This window comes from Nothoprocta perdicaria, unplaced genomic scaffold (assembly GCF_003342845.1).
Source record: "Nothoprocta perdicaria isolate Ctin4 unplaced genomic scaffold, notPer1 scaffold_96, whole genome shotgun sequence".
Classification (NCBI taxonomy): Eukaryota; Metazoa; Chordata; class Aves; order Tinamiformes; family Tinamidae; genus Nothoprocta; species Nothoprocta perdicaria.
Genome location: NW_020456265.1, coordinates 1,329,624 through 1,346,814, shown reverse-complemented (window position 1 = coordinate 1,346,814; position 17,191 = coordinate 1,329,624). Strand labels below are relative to the sequence as shown.

Here is a 17,191-nt window from a genome sequence, read left to right as displayed (position 1 = left end):
GCATATGGCTTCCTCCATATGTTTCCATTTCCCCTTTTTAAAATTGTAAGGTGTTCAAATACTAGAAATATTGGAACTGTATAATTGCTTGGTATCATTTTCCCTAGGTCTGTATGACACTGGTGATCTGTGGGGGCTTGTGAGGGGTCCGGTCTTTATTAGATAGAGTCCAGCACATACCATTTTCATAGGAAAGAAGACATTATTCTGGCTTCCTCAGCTAAAAAGATAATCTCTATTATGTCTTTATCTGAAACTATATCATATTTGTCAGTGGAGTTACTTTCAGGAATAAATTATTTTCTTCAGCAACATTTTCTGTTAAGAGTGGCTGCTTCCTTCCAGTCATAAATGCCTTCAGTAGTGGTGAAACACACACATGCCCATATAGTGGTTGGAGTCTAGTTAGGCACGGCTGAAATCTGTGCTAATTTTGTGATTTACTTCAATATAAATGGGATTGGGTCATGTGCTAATTAAGTGCTTTTGTGAACCATCGTGATAGAAGGCGCAACAATAAATGTAATAAGATAATAAACTTTGGCCATATTTCTATAGAAATGCATAAGACCATCTGTATGCCTTATGTCAATAAAAACAACTAATTACAGAAAAGCTAAATATAAAGGACCCTGCTGCTAAAGAAAACTCTCCTATATACTATTCTCCAACTTCCTGTTACATATACTGATAGTCTGGTCCATAGACCATATTTGTTCCATTAAGCCCTGGGTTTGAACTAAAGCTAAGCAAGAAGATAAATAATTGTATCCTCATCTTGGCAGAGGCCTATTCATGTATTTATACAGTGAAAAGAGTCCCATTTGCACTGGGGGAATTACTTCTTACTTTTTTTATTACTTATTGCATCTTTGCCACACTGAGGTCTTACAAAATTCTGCTGGAAAAACATACTGGGGTGAGCTGAACATGCCTTAACCTTGTAAACTCAGCTATTTTCCAGTTCTATGGAAAATGCATTGTAATTTTTAGTATTTATATCCAAATGCTAAACAACATACACATGCAGTCAACTGTTTTTTCTGCATTCTGTGAAATAAGACTCAGTGAGCTAAATGTGCGATTTTTGAACTCTGTTTTGAACTCTGTTTTTAACTAGTATATGAGGTGGAATACAAATATTTCTCTTTCATTATAAAGAAGTAAATGTTTTTGGAGTTTTCAGTTTAGCTTATTGAGCTTCATTCTCATGTGAAATTTATTTCTTAAAATTTCTAAGCCAAACTTGCGTCTTTGCTAAGTTCATATTCAATAATGTGTTGTAAATTTTATATTATGGCTTTACACATACTTATTAGGAAATGCAGTTACATCCACAAAACATTATTTTTCTAAGGACTGAACTTTAGACTTCACAGTTTCACAAGTGACAGGTCCATGTTTCATCTAGCAAACGGCTTCAAAATCCAGATGCTGAAAAAATGAGCCTAAAATTATACATTCAGTCAGTCTAGGCTATTTATAGACATTCTTCAAATGCATTTGAAATTAAAAAAAAAAAGAAAACAAAGTAGTGAAGGTCACAAATCAAAGCATTATTAAAGATGACTTGTATCCTTCGAAGGTACTGATTTGCTGAGGTTATACTATATTTTCTATACTACATACTATATTTTTATAATGCATGAACATTTGTATTAATAAAGTTAGATTTAAACGGCAGTGGAATTGCCAGTCTTTCTGATATGTATTTTTCAAGCACTTTTTGCAGTGCAAGTCAACACTTTCTGAAACTTGCTTTCTTTCTTAAATATCTCATGTTTATACAGCTGTTTCAATTTTTTAACTTTCATTCATCTGAAATGGAGTGCCACAAGTAAAAAGAGAAATTAAACCAGTAGGAATAAGAGTTGTACACCAAGGGCACATAACAGGAGTGAAAAACAGTAAGATCAAGGAAAATTGGTTTGAAGAACTTCAAAGCCTCTGCTGAGCTGTATGTTTTGTTCTCTAGGCAAGTGATCATTTCCACTTCAAGTTGGCTTAATTTACTAGTATCATAAAGAAACTCATCCTATGTGATCATACTTTTTCTTTGCATAAATACTCGCAAGGAAACAAAACCAGTGTTGCCAGCAGTATTTATTGGGTTAATGTCCTCTTTGAAGTCCTGGTGCCATGGACTCATGTCCCAGCTTCTTAGGGTGAAGTTGCAAAAGCAAAAACAAGAACAGTCCCAAACAACAACAATAACCACAAAACCCAGGAACCTTGCAGGTAATTGTGGAGAAGTACCCTAAATGCTCCAATCCCATCTCTAGCCTGTTTTTACTTTATTCTTCACTGAAGATGCACGGGGGTGTGGAGTCCCCATGTTACAAAGTCTACAGAAGCAGTTGCCTCCCCTCTTTGCCTAAAGTAGATGTCCATACATGGCTCTAAAAGGGAAATAGGTACCATGAATGCTTTGTAAAGCAAAGCTGTTTTGGGAAAACCTACTCAGATTCAACAGTTGACTACTCAGTCATGTTACTTTCAGTGAACATCYGTGTGTCATGGCAGTGTCAGACTTCCTAAATCTCCACCCATAGGACTATTTTTCACACTCCCTGAAACACCTTAGGCCCATAAACTAACGAACAGTTGGCACGTGCCCAGAGCTGTCTCATGTTCTCTGTTATAGGGGCTGACAATATATTTCAGGGAGTGGATTTGTYGTGTAGTTTCATGTAGCCTGGTCTTGATTTAACTTGCTTCAAGAAAGTTCTGTTAAAACATTTAGCACAATTTAGGATTGGATGTGCTCTTTACTGTCTGTCCAGGCCCCAAACTGCACTAGGCGAACCAGTCAAGGGAGATGAGTTTACTGCTGCTGCTTCTCAACCTCAAAGCCAGCTGGGCTGGCACCCGAAAGAGGCAGTTGAACAACTTCAGCCCAGAGAATGCCATATGGAGGTGCCACAGCAGCAGAAATGCGCTGGTAGATAGTGACTGAGGAATACAGACACAGCCTGGGCAAAGACGTCAGTCTCTTCCCGATAACACTCTGAGACAGCTCCAAAGAGGACGTTCAGTGGAGCTGTCTTGTGGGCGAATCCCCAGAGGACATAGCTGCCTGGCCTGTTTGCAGCACCCTGCACCAACCTGACTGAGTCCATATGCACAGGAAAACATTACAAAAACCTACTACTCCTTAAAACAATGACCTTCCTCATCAGAACAYAAAATATTCCCTCAAATAACCTGGAGGTAGAAAAAAATCCAGTGTGGATTACTCAAGTGTTGCTTGCATCCCAAAGTGAGCGTTTGCATGCAACAGATTCTGTGCCAGTACATTCTGTTCCTGAGCAGCATATACATTTCTTGAATATGACAACCAAGGAAATTTATGGAAAGCAGAGAAAATTTTAACTGTTTTGTATTTCTTGCTCATATATGTCTAAGCTAAGTGGCTTACAGACTTTACACTTGACTCCTCTCATAAATCTAATTTGGGGTTCTTCAGATTTTAGATATTGTTTTCAAATGTAACAGTTCAAGACTTTTCTAAGTTTGGCAGAACTTTGTGAATAAGCTGCAGTAAATTATGTACTTATCTAATGTACTCAGTATTTACTCCAAATGCAAGGTTTCTATAATACATGATTATGCAAATTCCAGTCTTTATTCAAGCAGATATTCTGAAAAAGGCTGCAAGATGTGTACATAATTCTTTAGAACTTTTTTAAAATACTGTTGTTTCCTGCTTACTGTGTATAAGCCATCAATTTCTTTATTACATATTTAAATATGCTTGAAAACATTAATACATCATCTAGATGCTGCATGGGGCATACAACTCTGATTCTCATCTAGTGTTTTCCATGGGTGTATTAAAAACAGATCTCTTGCAAAAGTCAAATGAAAAATCAGGCATAGGTATCTGACAGCTAGGGGGCATCAGGAGCATCCATTCTCCCATCTTGTCTATTATGTGTCTTGTCTATTCTCTGTCAGCTTCCTACAGCTACCTCTAGGCTGGAACATTAAGGGACGACAACAACATGCAGAAATGTCAGCAGTGGTTAATTCACAAATCTGTCCCAAAGAAATGGCCTAAAGTGCATGAAGAATTAGGCAGGGAAGGCTTGAAGGAACTGGTAGCGTGCAACATGGAAGGTAGATATGTAATTCATTATCACGGAATCAAATCATTACACTTTCCAAAACACTGTCATTTGCTTTTACCTTTTGACAAGAGATACTGTTTTTACTTAGGTTGTGACTTTGTCCTTGAAATAATTTCTCATGATGACAGAGTTCAATTTGCACCATCAGTGCATATATTTTTCCACAGGTGCAATTTGCAGTGAAGCATGGGCTAAAATGTTTGAAACAGGCTTGGACTTCAATAGTGGAATGAATATAAATTAGAAACTTGTATTGGTCATCTCTCCTGATGTCATCCTTCTTTTATACAGCACTCTATTTTTCTTTGGAAAGACATATTTCTGTGGAGTACTAAGTTCTATAATTATAATCTGCAGCTAGAAATTGCGTGGTGGTTACTGTGTGGCTGCATGTCTTGTTTGTGTGGAGCTGACTGGCCAACACCTTCACCTAACCATGGAGTTGAGCTGAGTTTGAATAGTTAAACACAGAAATCTGGAAGGACAGCTCTAGAATGAAACATAAAGGCAACAAAGTGCACCAAGCAGGAATTTGATTTTAACCAGCCACTTTTCTGGTAAACTCTGTGGTTTTCTACTTGGAGAGCACAAAGTCTTGAACTCATTCTTTACTCTCCCTTTGGTATCCCATGCATGTGTATAAGTATCCTGTAACAGGATAAGCATCAGGGACTAATCATTATCAAACACTCCTGCATGGTATTAAGACAGACGGTCAAAACCTTGAGCTATGGAAAGTGGTTGATGTAGTTAAATGTGTCAGACGTGACTCAAAAGTCTCCTTCCTTTCTGAAGATATTACTTCATTCATGCTAACCACATTTGTAAGTGGCCTGGCCTGAAGAGATAGTGTTTGGGGATTTCCAAACTCTTTTATACGTGGTTGGGAGTTGCAGGAATAGCTACTCTGCATTCCACTTTGATATATAATCCTCATTATAGCTTTGAATAAGAGCATGGTAATTCGCCAGAAAAATAAATAAAACAAGTTATTGGTCAGAGGCGTACTATATAGGGAGTACTAATAAAAACAAATATTTTTGGCTGTATTCTGAAGTTCCTACTGTAAATGAGCTAATTTAGGGCTGTATCCTCCCCTGAGATCATGGGTTGAAACTTAAGATAAGCAGTAGTTTTTACACAGATGTACTTGGGTGGTAGTATGGAAATGTGCCTTCTCCACAGAGTGCACATTCAAAAGACATGAGAAGGGGAACATTTGCTGTCTTTTCCCTGAGGATGGATTGACCCCTCCAGGGAGGGGCACACTTTTCATCCATTAGGAGATTTTTAACTCCTTGTACTTCAAGTTCATATTTTGGTTTGTGTGTGCTTTATAAAATATATGCAGAACAAGTCTGCATTTAGAGATCTAGGAAAAAAAGTCCATCTTCTGCCTACTGTGTCAACAAACCACAGCAGAAGCAGATTTAAAAGGTCTTCAGAAAGACACATTTTCTTCTGCCTACATTCAGTGAGGACCTGGAATACTTAGTAGTGTAGAGTTAACCGTAGTTAACTGGCTATGTAGGCCTTCACAAGCAGGGTGAAAAAATGGCTTATAACTCAGTTACTGACTTGCTAACAGAAATACTGAGGTTGTGGTTTCATGGTCAACTTATATCAACCCAACCCCACGACCACTGCCGAGAAGAGCAGCACCTCTCCCCACCTACTCACTGCTGCTGACCACATATTCCTCCTGCCTGCCTCGTGGTTTTGGAGCTGGGACTCCACAAGCAGCTGGATGAGGGCACCAAGGCAACTCAAAGTGAGGCTCGTCCTGAACGTGATTTGTTTCCAGTCAGACCTGACCTGATGGACTGAAATGGTGTTAACATTGCAGGAGGGAGGGAAATTATCGGTATTAGTAGTCATGAAACAAACCTGCAGACAGATAGCTTTTCAGAAGGAGGGCTGAGTGGAAGAGTTTTCTTCATTTCCAGGAAAAAAGGGAAAGGAAAGGAAAGGGAAGGGAAGGGAAGGGAAGGGAAAGGAAAGGAAAGGAAAGGAAAGGAAAGGAAAGGAAAGGAAAGGAAAGGAAAGGAAAGGAAAGGAAAGGAAAGGAAAGGAAAGGAAAGGAAAGNGAAAGGAAAGGAAAGGAAAGGAAAGGAAAGGAAAGGAAAGGAAAGGAAAGGAAAGGAAAGGAAAGGAAAGGAAAGGAAAGGAAAGGAAAGGAAAGAGAAAAGAAGAGATTTAACACTCTTTTTTATTGACTTTTTGCAGTATTTGTTAAAAGTGAAATCTTCCATTTTTTAACTTCCAAAATTGAAACCAATCAACCAACCAAAAATACCTCCATCTACCTTTGTTTTTGCTCTGTTTTTTTTTTTAATAAATATGACCATTTTATAAAAAAGTGCTCAGAAAGATATAAAATTCTCAGTAAGTTATTTTTCTTATTTAAGTTAGTCTCCTGAAAGCTTCCTGTTTATTTACTGTGCTTACAAATACAGAAAAGAAGGGACCAGATTCACAGGTTAGGCCTTTCCTGGGCCGGATCTACTTTTCCAGATTTCTTAATGCAACAATCAATGCTACTTAGTGACATTTTTTCTTGCAGATAAATGCATCAGACTTGGAACAATACATGCACTGCTTTCAATCCTGTAAAGGCAGAATGACTAAAAAAAAAGTAGTTGAGTGTGGAAAGTTGTAGAAATGTTGACTGACACATCTTTTCCTATTTCGGTTTTCTTTTCCTTTAGTGTTATTTCATTTGTGGTATCCACCTGCAGTCACACAATCTTTTATTGACAGCCTATATGCACTGACTACAGATGAATTGCCTTGAGGGCAGCATTTTTTGACTCTAGCAGGATCTTTCCACAGGGTTTTATTGCTGAGATTGTTAGAATGTAAAAATTACAACAAAAGAGGCAAAAAAAATAAACTAGAGTGGTTATACCAAACCACAAACTAAACATAAAAAACTTTAAATCCATGTTACACAGCTCTGCTCTGTTATACCTTAGGGTCAATATTGGCCCTACCTTTATAGGTCTGTGTTTCACAGAGCCCACATATCATATCCATTGTTTACAACTACTAAATTATAAACATTTCTGTGATTTCAGTTGTTTCTTGAGTAGATACTGCCAAGTTTTGCCCCTTTCACCTTCAAGGAGTTGCCTTCATGGGTAGTGCATGTGAGGTATGGGGTGCTCAGTGGTGCTTTATGCTGCAGGAGGGGCACCAGTCAGGTTCCTGAATAACTTCAGGGATGGGGAAGGAGCTGAATCCTGCTGCTGTACTGGTCCTAGAGTACTTTCTTCTAGATCTCGAAGTATCAGAGAAGGAGGTTATAAACTTTCAGTACCATCTAGTACTAGTAAGAAAATTATTGTTTTGTTTGTTAGTTTGGCAGTTTCCAAATTGCATGTTTGTAACATTCTTTTGCTCCTGAGTTTTGCAAATATGAACTGAGATAGCATGAATGAATTTCTGGTCTGCCTCAGACAGTGGAAAAAGTCCAATTTATTTTAATAGATGAGAATTTTACCTCTTTTCTTCTTAGTGTTATTAAAGGACTCAACTCAGAMAAAGATACAAATCAAGTGGCAGCTGCTGTAGCAGAGCACATTGATTTGCAGTCACTGCTCTTTGGAGCTCTGTGGATCTGCGGGTTACTTCTGAAGTGTAGCAAGTCTAAAYTTGACTTAAGTTTTGCTATGCAAGGGCTCCCACCTTACCTGGGACATTTTTGGTGTCCACAAATCACAGAAGGCTAAAAGCCACATGTAGGACATTCATCTACCAAAGCAAGATAGCCTTAAGTTACAGCAGTAGTACGACATTAAAACCAGGCTTACAATCCTTCTACCTTTTGTATATTACAATCTTTCTTATTTTTRCACACTATCTCACCAGTACTGCTAGGTAGAGCCCTGATTCCTGGAAAAAGGTTTTGTGGGCAGACCTCAAAAACCTACCCAGAAATGAACACAGTTCCACRTCTCAGAAATTCTCCAACAGCTGAAAAACATCAGATCTTATAAAATATGTGACAAGTACAGCCTGCATAATGGTGTGAGGGGATCTGAACGTCTTACTGGCACTTACCCGGGATAGTCTGCATAACTGTTCATGGATTCACCTCCTGTGAGTAATAGTAAACATCCCCAAGTCATGCTGATAAAAATTCTGTGCAATGCCACTCTGTATATTATTCATCATATTGGGATGTGTGTGTGTGTGTGTGTGTGTGTGTGTGTGTGTGTATGAATTTCCAGTGCTTGCTGCCATTCATAGCTTTTCATAGAGTCTTCTAAGCTTTTCATACAGGCTCCCACTCATGTATTTATAAAGTGCAAGGTCTTATCGTTCCTCTCTTTAGATGCAGTGATAAAGGGCCCTTTCGAGACAGTAGATGTCAACTAAGCAGAGATTTGGCACTTTTCTCTCCCCTGCAGCCAGGGCTTGGGTAACCATTTAATAACGTCCTTGCGTTCACCAAGCCAAGAATCTGGCCCAGGAATTCTGGCATGTTGTTTTTCATTGATTAAGCAGTCTTTTATTATCCGTTATTGTACATACGCTGCAGCTATATTTTCAGTGTTATACGTTAGGCAGATAAGTATTTTGGACCACACTGATTCACGTTAGAAGAGCATTGTGGACCATGTTTCTTTATTTGCTTGAGCCAAACTCTGCTCTGAGTGGGCGTAGCTTGGTCTGGAGTTTGGCCCAGAGTCTTTTTCCGTCAGTTTTCTGACTGCCAGGTCATGCTCTCTCTCACAGCACTTTAATACAGGGTGTAGGCCACATTGTGAAGAACCTGCTTTTATTTAGGTGAGTGCAGCATGCCAAATTACGGAAAATGAATCTGGGTTTCCRTCTGCCAATAGGGAAATGCATGGCAGGAGATGGGGTAACGTGGGTTCAAAAATGTGTGAGGGAGAGGGGCATGCTGCCCCCAATAGAGAGGGCACGTTCAGCCTCTCATTTTTTTAACCATATATGCCTACATTAAAAAGGCTAATCCTTTTGATATAACTATAAAAARGAAAAACAATGCAATCACATCTGGTGAACTCCAGAGCTGTACATAACTCTAGGACCCTTTGATGTATTTACATAACTCCAAAAAAAATGGTTGCATGCACACATGCATGGAAAGACAATAGACTCTATAGTGTGTCTCTTCCTCCCCCTTGGAGTACAGCAATCACATAGGCACATCTAGGTTTGACTGGTTATATACAGTAATGTGATTTTATTTTGATTTTTTCCATTTGTCCTGAACATCAGAGTGCAACCTGTGCCTTATATCTCCTATGTTTATTTCTTAAGTGATATTACTATTGTTCATTATTAATATTACTCATGTGTGATGCCTGGTATGTATCAGGATGATGGAAATCAGTACCTCAAACTACATCCTGTCCTGGATATTTAATGCTGCCCATAGCCTGAAAACAGCTACCCTCTTCCCTTGGGGACAGCCTTGTGACTCTGGTGTTCTCCCCCAGCATCCTGCAGACTGCTCTCCAGTGCTCTCTGTCCTAAGGTACTTGGGACAACTTCAGTACTTATCATGTGTCCCATATAYGACCAAAATAGCAGTTCTTGTCATACAGCAGGTGTACGTTGGTTATAGGATGAAAGTGCATGTGCACTCTTGCTCCCCTAAAAAGATATTGCTTCCCTCTCTCATGATGGAGCCTCCATCATATAACTTTCCCTAGCTACGTTGCTGCCCAGGGCTGCCCTGCAGCTACTCCTGATCTGGTGACATGACTGGACACTCATGGCCAAACTGGGTGCATGACCCAGTGARGTAGCACCTTCCTTTCACCTAGTGACAAAGGTTCCTGTTGTACAAGCATCATGAGGTGGACTCACATCTGACTGCATGCCAGGGGATCTGGCCTTGGGGGCTGCCGAAAGGACGGTCACCCTTTCTCTGCTCTATAATGCAGCGTAAGGTGGAATGACAAAGAGACTTGTGCCTTGAAACCGAAATYAATGAAAGCTATTCAGGATTCCAGAAATCAGGACTCAGGATTCCAGAAACTGTAAAAGGACCTTGGAATGATGTGGACATTRTTATATCGTTACAGGGTTAAACCTTAATTCAGGAAAGTACTTAGGCAAGTGCTTAACTTTTAGATTGCTTTACAGTTTCCTTATTTCAGTTTCCTGAAAAGAGATGTCTACCTAAACCAGACTTCAGTGCCATTTTGACTCTKGAATTAGAGCCCTGCTAGCCAGGGGATGCACTGCAAAATCTACAGCCACGTGCAAGCTCTGTGACAAACTGTCAAGCACAAACATGGCCAGCATTAAATTTGGGGTGGGGGTAGGGGAGATTCTGGCAATAAATACCATCTGGTTCAGAAAGTTACTGCCAGATGTCTGGAAGCTTCCAATTCCAGCCAGTAAAGGTGGAGCTGAAATAATTAGAATTATATTTATGTTTGAAAAAAGCAAGGAATACTATCATAGGTTTTTTAAAGCAATGATTTTAGACAGTAAAAATACAAAGTTGTACCTTTTGCAGCATAGGACATGGCTTACTWTAGGATAACTATAAATGGATATCCAGGTGAGAAACAAGAATACACTGCCAAAAATGGAATTTAAAGTAGAATTCCCCCTTTTAGGATTACTACTACCCAGCAGTACCAGGAAAATGTCAAATGGCCAGAACAGTTGCACATGCATCTTTCCAACTCATATTGGATACCATTTGCTTGTCTTTGATTCCCATACCATATGGTATGTAGTTGGCAACTGGCTTGCAAATGTTCTCTATCATCTTCTCTTTTATAACGAATCCTTCTTAGGGAAAAGATGTGATATAATGTGCCTGGCCTAATTCAAACAACTTTTCCTAAAAGCCAGGCCCTTCCAATAGCTCGAAACAAACCTAACCTCTGAAGGAAGAGTCTATTTTCCACCCAAAAATGTAACGAGGCATTTCTCGACTGGATTCTCCACCTCTTAGCTTAACGTGAGCATCCTATGCACAAAATCCTGCTTTTCTCAAGTGAATCACCAGGGTGCTGAGAGTTGAGAAGAGCCAGAAAGCCTTGCACTGCTGTTAGGTGTTTCCAGCCTAGCTGCTCTCTGGGCAAGTTTGTGGTCTTGCATGGTCTTTGATTAACCTGTTAAAATATACAGGTAGGGAGGAGAGATCCACTGAATAGTTGCATGCTAAGAAAAGAGAGGCCACTGTAGAGTGGTGGGAATAATGCAGATTAAGTCCCTTTTTTCCTTGGCAGGTTTCACGTTTGTTTATTCCTGAGACTGAGTTCCCGTTATAGTAACACTGTGATGGAAGTATGAAATCTGTGAAAACATTATCTAATACCAGGTTACAAATATTTCTGTGCTTAGTTTAATTGAAATTTAGTAGTTTCCAGTTTCTATGTATGATATTTTGAGAGCTTAAAGTATGAATGCTGAAAATCCAATGCAGGCATGGATTTGCTGGAGAAGGGGGAAGGGGGAACTGAAAGGCACTTTGGTGCTGGTAATGCTTCTACAGGACTTAAATCTGAATGACGTTGCTGTTGAAAGTTTGCTTTTACCAAAACAAGTGTCTATTGCTTTTGAGGATATTTAACTTTTGTGGAAAGAAAGATCTTCGCTTAAAACCATGACATTAGTGTCTTATTTGATCATCCACAGATAGCTGAGGAAAGTGTATAAAAGGTCAGTTTAAATGAGAATTTGGCTTGTGTTGGAATTTCTCTAATAGATCTTAGAATTAAGTATTTAGTTTTCATTGATCTGAATGGCAACAGGCTCTCTCCTTTAAGTAGTAGGGGGGAAAAATACTGAGATCAAAACTGAGATATCTTTAATATCGCATAGTTTATAAACAGTTTTCTTACATCATGAGGACTACTTCTAGGGCAAATTGCAATGCAGTGTCAGTCTGTCTATCAATATTTTGCCTAAGTAAAAAGATAAAAGCTATCTGCAACTTGATCTGCAAGTTTGTGTAGATGTGAGAACAGATAATGAAGTAGAAAAAGCAATGCCGAGGAAAGTATTTTTCTGATAGAGTCTTGCCATTTTAAAAGATGAAAGAAGTTCAAGGTCATGGACAAAGGAAACCTCTTGAGTGAGAAATGGGAATTTCCAGATTTTCAGGGAGAATGGAAAAAAAAAGCCAGATTACTTTAAGTGACATTCACACTCCCAGATTTCTCCATATGCTTTCTAGATTTCTAACTATTGATCCCAACTGACTAGAACACATTTGATGATCCAATCCCTGGATAGTACTTCTTTATAACTTTTTATATTACTTTAATAATATATGCATATATTTGCYTAGATTACTTTAGTGGCCTCCCACTTGCTGCACATGCAGACACCTCCCACCCTGACCCTTCCACTYCTCTTGAGTTTTACTGACACTGATAAGGGATCGCAGGGGATCTGTGGTCGGTAGTGCTCCTGACCGAGTGGCTGGGTCAGAATGGCAGCTAACGTGAATGGGCACAACTTCAGTGAAATAATTCTTATTTTTATCAGCTTCAAATCTGTCCCAATCCTGATGTATATTTCTAAACTAGGAAGAAGGGACTGTGGAAAACCCTGATGTCTCCGATGGGTCATAAGTCCGTGAAGTTCAGGTCACCTCCTGTAGTTCTTATTTCCAGAAAATCATCCTTTACAGACTGATACCAATTTTCCATGGGAAATGCAGGGCCAACTGGATGAAATATATCCTAATAGACTCCATGGAAACAAAAATGTCTTAGAGCTTCAGCTGCACTGATTCTTGAGGATGTTTGGGGAAGGAAAGATGATTTTATGTCTATAAAAAGATAAGAGATTTCTATTGAAAATAGACTTGAAAAATATAAACATCTGACTTTTGTTTCTTTGGTTATGCAGCTGCCTTGGGGTCTGAGTTTCTGGTAAACACGTTGGCCTGTTAAAGGACATGATTCAGACTGTCCCAGATCCAGCAGCTCACATCAAGGTTAGTTTCCTGTTTACGGTGAGTCTTCAGATGTTTTAAGAGTGATAAAATTAAAGAGCGTGTATGCATATTGCAGGGTTGTTTTATGTTTATAAATTTTGCTGTACAGCACTGGCTCTTTTAATCCTCAATATTTATATGTTATTGTATGAGTCAGTCATGCAGTCTTTCTGGTTGACACCTGTTCCGATGTGTTTAAAATACATGGATATTTTGAGGATAACACTTTTTAGATTAGCAAATGTTTGGTTGTGCTTTAATATTTAGCATACTTAATGAACATGACTACCTGAAACAAGCTGAATTCATATATTCCCAGTTCTGCTTCTTGGAAGTTTGCAGCAAACACTGAGTTTTCTTCAATAGAAGGAAAAAGAGCTTTATGCAAAAAAAAAAAAAAAAAAAAAAAACAAAAAAAAAACAAGAATTAGGACTTGATTTTATATAAATCATAGGAGTACAGACATTTAACTGTTAAGATCTTAAAAAGAGCGTTGTTCAGCCACATTTCAGAAGATATTTTCAGCTTCATTGTTAGAGTTGTTTATCTTTTTTATCCTTCTGTCATTAAAGGATAGAAACATGCTAGACTTACCAGGAGAAGGTGATGATATAGCATGAGGAACAATACTCTTTAGTTATTGTATATATAGAGTAGTGTGTGATCTTCACAAAGTGACTGGTGAACGGAATGCACTCTTTCTGCCTCACTATTATATTATTGAAAGGGTTTGTTTGGAAATAGCTTCCTAGCTGCTTTGAAAATGATAAATTTCAAATTATCTTTTGATAATCTCCCAGTCAGGTACTATCTACAAAAAGCTTCATTTTTCAAATTATTTTTAATTAAATACAAATTAAATATTATTTTAAATAACTCGCTTTTCCTGTAAAATTAGCGAATGAAAGAGCTTCTCTATATAACTCTGTACAGTATTTTTGGATTGTGTTTACATACTAGAGTGGCAGGCAGTGGTGTAAGAGCTCCTCCCTTCCCTCTCTTCAGATTTTCCAAAACCCAACACTTTTCTCAGTATTTTTATGGAATAAACATAATACCCCACCCAAAAATAAAAAAAAAATCAACAATTTGCCTTCYGTGTATCTAGTCACCTAGAATTAAAACAGCAACAATTCCAAAATTTTAAGGGAATTTAATACCTCTTCACACTTTCTAAGTGTTCACAGAGCTAGAAAGCAATATGAGGAAGAGTTTGGTTTAGTGCTTCCTGCCAAAACTAGCATATGAAGGAGTTTTTTTTTTTACCATGGGAGTTATAATTGGAGAGGGCAAGCTGCATAAGYGCGCATCCTTTTCAGCAAGCCTAATAGGGAGCAGTTCTAAGAAGCTGCCAGCCAGAGTCAGTCATCTCTCGCTCGTGACTTAGACAACAGGCGACCATAGTCTGACATCCCTGGAACAGTTGTCAGGACTTTCATGAACTAGATTTGGATCAGTCCTAAGGAAGCTGACTATCAACAGCATTTTCAGGAGCATCCCGGTATATTTGCAATTTTCTTGTGTCTTTCTGCTAGCATAGAAGAGCTGCATAAAATTCTCTGTATCAGTGTTAAAAGACTCCTTTGGAAGTCTTTTTTTTTTTTTCCCCACAGTACAACATGCAGAAGTCAGTGTTACATTAAAAAGGGAAGTGAGAGAGGCAAATAGTTTAACTATTTTCTTACTATGTTTGGGGTAGTAAAAATAACCAAATAACATAAAATCCTTCCAATTTCTGTTAATATGATTAAGAAGTTTATATCAAAGTAAACACATTCTTTTGAAAGCTGTTATGAATACTCTGTTCACTTAGGCTTTAACTTAACTACATTCTTAAAAATAAGCCGTAAGGGAGAGTCATGCATGGACAACAGGAAAGAGTATGTGRCGTCACAGACTTTTTGTCTGTGGTGATTTGCTTTGGTGGTATGGAAGAACACATTGGGCTCATTATAATCATCCTTGATATGTTTTTGTCCAACTGCATTTTGTCAGGTAAGTCACATGATATTCTCCCTTTTATTTCCCTGAATAAGTGAATCCAGCCTCATGTATACACATTTAGAGCTGTGACTTTGAAGATCACTTTCGAGGAATGTTTGAATTATTGAGATCTGACAGTCCAAACATGTGCAGAAAATTAATGCAGGAGACAAATAAATATGAATATTTATATGAATATTCATAGGCATGTTTTTGCAGTAAGGGTGCTTTCCTTTGTATTCTGTGAGTTTTCATGTGTGCAATTTTGAAAACAGCCTTTCCTGTCACTAGTAGAAACTGTGACGAATCTCACAGCTCGTGTGTCATTTCAGACTGTCTATACCCTGTCAAATTTTGAGAATACTTTGAAAATATTAAGGTGTGTCCACTTGTTGGTTGGGCAGCTTCATTTCATGTCTAGTAAAGATTAACTTTTTTTTTCAGCTTTGATTCAGCATTCCTAATTGGTGCAATGATCTGTTTTCCTGTTGTTCTTTCATATACAGTTTCACCCAAATTGAAGGGTTGTGTTTTGCCCAAACATACCAGGCAGAAACATTTAATGTAGATAGGAAGAAGAATGAGGACATTCTACTTTTGAGATCTTTGGTTCCAGTTCAACATGACGTGGGGAATTTTAGTCCTTCATGCAGTTCCATGTGTTTAGTGCCTGTGAGTGTGCTGACCTTCTGAAGAAGGTGGCCCGCCCTGATAAAACTGAGTGTGGGCCCAAGTGTTCACAGGATGAGGGCCCTACTTTAACACGGAAAGTGTTAAAACTGAGTGAGGGCCCTACTGCTAAAGGCATAAAGTAGCAACATGAATTTGAAGTAATGGCAGACTAAGGAAAGAAGTGCTTATGTGATTTAAAGGAAAACTAATGGATTCTTGCTAGCCAGTAAACTCTAATTAGAAAAATCTAATTCTTTTTGGACAGTCATTTGGGCAGCTTTCAATGGATGAAATGTTCTTGTGTTTATACCACAGTTTTTGTGTTCCCTCACTCTTCCAAAAAAGATTTGCTCTAATGAGACTACTGCAAATTGGAGAGGAGTTCATAGACAGGGCTGTTTGCAACCAACTCTGACTTTGTTTCTTTCTTGGCCCACAACAGTTAAAGGGACTGTTATTTTAATAGCGAGCTATACAGTTTTTGATGTTAAATATAATATTAAAGAAGAATTTTTTTCCTGGGATGTCAAGGGAACAAGATTTTCTTGTCACTAATAGAAATTTTCAAACAAACATAATAAAAGTAGATCTGTTACACTGGCATATTAGAGGTCATAACTAGAAAAGGCATTATTTACGCTAGCTTTTAAAACAAGGTGCTCCATGAAAGTGTTGAACACCTTTTTCACCAGGAACCTTAATCTTTGCTCTTCTGTCTGATTTTCCTTCATACAGAACTGGCAGTTTCTTGGTAGCCATTTTGTACGTTAATTATTAATTAATAACATTAATTAAAACACCTTAGTTAGAGGTGGGCACCTTAATATCATATCAAAGTCAGAAAACAATTTGGAGATCTTTTCAAGAACTCCGTGACTAGATTGTCTGTATAAGATTAATTTTTAGTAATTGTTATTTACAAAAATTTTAATGCATTTTTTCTTTTTTATTCATTAAACTCTACTTCTTATAAGACAGACCTAGAAACATTATGCCAATAGGTTTTGTTTGTTTGTTTGTTTTGTTTGTTTTCTGAAGTGACTTCTTATATTCTGTCAGTGGTCATGACTGACCATTTAATAAAACTTCTATTTTTTAAGTGTTAAATTCAGCTTTCAGCAGCCTCATTTGTAAAGATCAGATGTTTATCTGGCTTTAGTTAGTTTGTGTCATCACTACGGCAGGATTTAGGGAASCAATTTTCGGAAGAAATGAGTTACTGCTGTTCCTTTGGTGCTCACTCAAAGAGGAAGAGGCCAAGGTACTGCTATATAGGTAATGAAATGCTTGCATTTAACAGGATGGATTTTACCCCAGAGTAAATAGGTATAGTTCACTGAGGCATGGATGATTTATGTCAGCAGAAGATTTGATCTGAGTGTATTTAAATGGTCCAACTTTTCTGTACTTCAGGAATGGTCTTGAGATATGGGATAACTGAAGAGGCAGGTGAATGTCCAT

At 38.2% G+C, this 17,191-nt stretch overlaps 1 protein-coding gene across 1 annotated transcript in view; it reads left to right on the top strand.

Annotated features, from left to right (window-relative positions):
* The first annotated feature begins 13,039 nt into the window (after nucleotides 1-13,039).
* The window catches only part of ERG (ERG, ETS transcription factor), a 102,429-nt gene continuing 98,277 nt past the window's right edge, over nucleotides 13,040-17,191 (top strand). The window contains exon 1 of the mRNA XM_026053047.1: nucleotides 13,040-13,074. The gene's annotated coding sequence lies outside the window, so the exon portion shown is untranslated. The remainder of the gene's footprint in view (nucleotides 13,075-17,191) is intronic.